The sequence below is a fragment of the Monopterus albus genome, unplaced genomic scaffold, assembly GCF_001952655.1.
Source record: "Monopterus albus unplaced genomic scaffold, M_albus_1.0 scaffold400.1, whole genome shotgun sequence".
NCBI classification, from domain to species: Eukaryota; Metazoa; Chordata; class Actinopteri; order Synbranchiformes; family Synbranchidae; genus Monopterus; species Monopterus albus.
The window spans coordinates 15,084-20,153 of NW_018128280.1; positions in this window are offsets into that span (position 1 = coordinate 15,084).

The following is a 5,070-nucleotide window of genomic DNA, read 5'->3' on the forward strand; positions in this document are numbered from 1 at the left end:
TGTTGATCATACAAATCATCCACATATTCCAACAATAAATGGACATGAACTGTTTTGAAGATTGAAACCTAACTCAGTTTTATCATTCTGAATATTTGAAACACTGCATGTTTACTTCAAAAAACAAACACAAATGGTCCACCAGTGTCTTTGGTTAAACGTACAGTATATAAATGATTGCTTCAAAGCTGGAAAACATCCAGGTTCTGAAGTGAGAGGACACACAACACATCAAAGTGCTTCTCCTTTTGCTACATGTTACTAAACCAGACTTCTGTTCAACTGATGCTGAACAGAGAGGACTTTCCACACAACAGTCTTTGCTTTCTCATACATAAAACTTTTTAATTTGACCATTCACCCATGTGTCTCCCAAAAGACACTGTTAGATCTCGCCACCAAAAGCAGCATGACCAAGTTTGCTACATGCGTTTGTACAGCTAACACAGAGTTTTATGCTTCTTGCGATGGGGACGCCTGCTGACCTGTAAACCTACGTAGTTCAGTATGAGTTCACGAGTGATGAGGTAGACCTGTTTTGTGAAACCTGGTGTTATGTTTGTGTAAAAGTCAGAGAGAAACAGAACAGGAGGGGGATACCATGGCTTCATAGATGAGTGGAGTGTCAGGCTTGGCCTGCGCTACCTGCCTCTCCTTTCTTTATCTTTCCCTCTGCAGGGACACTCATCAGGCTTGGTGCGCACCTGTGCGAAGCTACACGGCTGAGATCACTCTCCTAATCAGCCACCCTCTACTTAAGGCGTCAGTAGATACTTCTCCAGCGCCAGTATGTTATCTACTACCAACGATAATCTGGCTTCCCTCCAAGTCAATACAATCCACAGATTGTGTACCTTCTCCTACTATCCCCAGCCATCAGCGGCTACTCACCTTACCCTTCTGGACAGACGTTTTCCTCAAGACTCCCCAGGTCAGTCTGGTCCTCACATCCTTACTTCACTCATCCTCTCCTGTCCTCCCTGTCACCAGTGTCTGCCATCCGAGGGGTTGCTAAATCTTCCCTGCTTTCTGCCGTCCTTGCCTCCGTATGGTGTGGGACCTGTCACCGTAACTCCACACTCCTCATCCCCCCGACGGGCTCCTTGACTGGTCCACGGAGTTTGTTCCCACTCGTTGCATCTTCTCATTCCTCTGCTCATACCATCAGTGCTTACCTGCAGTTTGTCCAATAAACCCTCTGGTCTGAACTGTTGAACCTACTTCTGAGTCCATCTTGCTTACTCACCTCACTCCCGCAAGTGAGCCGAAGTAACAGAACATACTAGCCATCATGGACTCCGCAGGCTCCGGTTCAGACAATCCCACAACACTGCAGCTCACGGCTTACGGTGCCCAGATTGACCATCTTGGACAGACCCAGCACCAGCAGATAGAGATTATCCGAAGCCTCACACAGCAAGTAGCACAGCTGTCATATGCTTTCTCCTAGCTCACCACATCCGCTACGGTGCCTCCTTCGCTCCGCCAACACTCCCCTCTGGGGCAACACACTAGCCCTGTCAGAGAACCCCCGATACCGGATCCTGAGCCTTTCCACAGGGAAGTGGATAAATGTCGGGGCTTTATGCTTCGACCAACAGCCCCGTGCTTTCCCCACCAATTGCACGAAGATTAACTTTGTGCTTAACCGTCTCAGAGAGAGAGAGAGCTCTAACCTGGGCCGAAGCAGCCGACACCCAAGGACAGTTCATCGGGGCCACCATCGATGAATTCCTGCAGGACCTACAGACGCTGTTCGACCACCCCGATCACCGAGGCAACGCCACCAGACAGCTTCTGACGATCCGTCAAGGCTTCCGTAGTGTGGCTGAGTATGCTGTCGAGTTCCGGGTTCTGGCTGTCGACGCGGGGTGGAATGACCAAGCCCTCTGTGGTGCATTCTGGCACGATCTGCAAGATTACATCAATAATGAGCTGGCACACAGGGACGACCCCCCGAACTTTCGGGCCCTGGTGGGCCTCGCCACCAGGATCGACAACAGGCTGAGGGAACGTCGTCGAGAGATGACGAGAAACACCACACGTCCCAAGCACTCACCGCTTAAGGCCAAACAGCCCAGTACCCCTTCCCCAGGCAGGCACCAGGGGAGCCTCTGTGACTACGGACGAGGAACCCATGCAGCTAGGGCGGGCTCATCTCAGCTCCCAAGAGCGGGCCAGACGCCTCAGGATGGGGGCGTGCCTGTACTGTGGGGAATCCACTCATCAGATCCGGAGCTGCCCGGTACGGCCAAAAGACGAGACCCACCAGTGAGAGTGGGGGCGCTGGCGGGGCGGACTACAAGTACTACAACAACCACAAGCTCAACCAGTCTGGAGATCCCCGTGGTGTTGGAGATTTCTGGCCGCACCGTCTCCCTCTCTGCTCTTGTGGATTCCGGGGCGGGAGAAAGTCTTATGGACCAGGCCTTGGCCGAGAGACTGGGTCTCCGCCTGGAACCCCTACGTCGCGGCCTTGAGACCTGGGCAATCGATGGTCGCCACCTTGCTCTTATCACACACCAGACCCCTCCTGTTAATATGACTACGGCTGGAAACCACCATAAGGCCATACGATTCATGATACTCACCTCCCCTCAGACGCCACTCATCCTGGGGCACTCCTGGCTCACCACCCATAACCCCCAGATCGATTGGTGTGGTGAAGTCATCACCAGGCGGGGGCTGTCTTGCTCCTCCGCCTGTCTCCAAGCGGCCAAACCACCCTTGCCCCTCCTCCTTTTGACCGACTCCACACAACACCGGATCTGTCCCGGGTCCCAACAGTCTACCATGACCTCAGCGATGTATTTAACAAAGACCATGCCCTGAAACTACCCCCACATCGGCCATATGACTGTTCGATCAACCTCTTCCCTGGTGCCACCCTACCCACCAGTCACCTATTCAACATCTCCGGACCAGAGAGACGAGCATTGGAGGATTACGTTCACACATCCCTCAAAACAGGTATTATACGTCCATCTTCCTCTCCTTTGGGGGCAGGGTTTTTCTTTGTGGGGAAAAAAGATGGAGGCCTCCGCCCATGTATTGACTACCGGGGTCTTAATGCCATAACCGTTAAAAACAAGTATCCACTCCCTCTCCTTCACTCTGCCTTTGAGTCTCTCCAGGGGGCGACGATATTCATGAAGCTCGACCTGAGGAACGCCTACCACCTTGTGAGGATGATGGAGGGGGACGAATGGAAAATGGCGTTCAAAACCCCACTGGGCCACTTGGAGTACCTAGTCATGCCCTTTGGCCTCACTAACGCCCCCGCTCTCTTCCAGGCCATCATCAATGACGTTCTTAGAGACTTCCTGGACAGATTCGTTTTCATCTATCTGGACAACATCCTTGTCTACTCCCCTACCCTGGCTGAACACCAGGCGCATGTCCGACAGGTCCTCCTGCGTTTCCTAGAGAACCGGCTATATGTGAAGGCAGAGAAGTGCGACTTCCACACCAAAACAGTTGCTTTCCTGGGGTTCATTGTAGAAAGCGGCAGGATCCGAGCGGACCCAGCAAAAGTGAGCGCAGTCACCGAGTGGCCCACGCCCAGCAACCAGAAGGACCTGCAACGCTTCCTTGGTTTCGCCAACCATTACAGACGTTTTATACGGGGCTACAATGCTATAACTGGCCTGCTTACCCGGCTGACATCCACCAAAGCACGGTTTGTCTGAACCAAGGAGGCAGAGCAAATCTTCCGGGACCTGAAGCATCGCTTTACCACGGCCCCAGTGCTGATCCAACCAGACCTCTCCAAACAGTTCATAGTGGAGTTAGACGCCTCAGACCTCGGAGTGGGTGCTGTTCTCTCCCAACGGGCTGACAGGGATCAAGCACTTCATCCATGTGCCTTTTTCTGCCACAGACTCACTCCCACCGAACAAAACTACGACGCAGGCAAAAGGGGCTACTAGCTGTAAAACTGGCCCTGGAGGAATGGCGCCACCTCCTAGAAGGAGCACAACACCCTTTCCTGGTTTGGATAGACCATAAGAACCTCATCTACCTTCAATCCGCAAACCTTCTCATCAATCCCCCGCAGGACTCCTACGCCCTCTGCCGATACCCACCCGACCCTGGTCACACATCGCCGTGGACTTTGTTACAGGCCTTCCTCCATCCCACGGTAACACGACCATCCTGTCCAGTGTCAACCGGTTCTCTAAGGCTGCCCATTTCGTCGGCCTACCCCAGCTGCCGTCTGCCCACGAAACAGCAGACCTCCTCCTCCAGCACATCTTTTGCCTTCATGCCATCCCTGCGGACATAGTCTCGGACCGAGGCCCCCAGTTCATCTCACAGGTGTGGACCGCTTTCTGTTCTGCCATCAGGGCCAAGGCCAGCCTCACTTCAGGATACCATCCCCAAACCAATGGGCAGGTAGAGAGACTAAATCAAGACCTGGAGAACGCCATCCGCTGCATAACAAGTAACAAACCTGAATCATGGAGCACGTTCTTACCTTGGGTGGAATATTCCCATAATTCTCTCACTAGCACCGCTTTCGAGGCCTCCTTGGGCTACCAGCTGCCGCTCCTACCTGATGAGGAAACAGACATTGCTGTTCCGTCGATCCAAGCCCACATACGTTGATGTCGACAGATCTGGATGGAGACCAAAGCAGCCCTCACATGCACCGCCGAACAAAATCAAAAGCTCGCACCCCGCTACTTGGGCCCTTTTCCCCTAGCAGAAACTTTATACACCCCACAACAGTCCGCCTGACCCTACCTTCATCCCTACGAATACATCCAGTCTTCCATGTCTCCCAAATCAAACCGGTCTCCTCCAGTCCCATTTGCCCTCCACCCTCTCTTCCACCACCTGCCTTAGAGGTCGACGACGAACCCGCCTACACAGGCCGGCACATCCCCAACGTCTGGCGCTGGGGTTTGAAGTACCTGGTGGATTGGGAAGGTTATGGGCCCAAAGAACGCTCCTGGATTCCCCGCTCCTACTTCCTGGACCGGCAAATGGTCCGCGACTTCCACCACTCCCATCCTGACCTGCCGGTGGGTCGCCGTGAGGCTCCCGTCAGGGGGGGGGGGGGGGGCT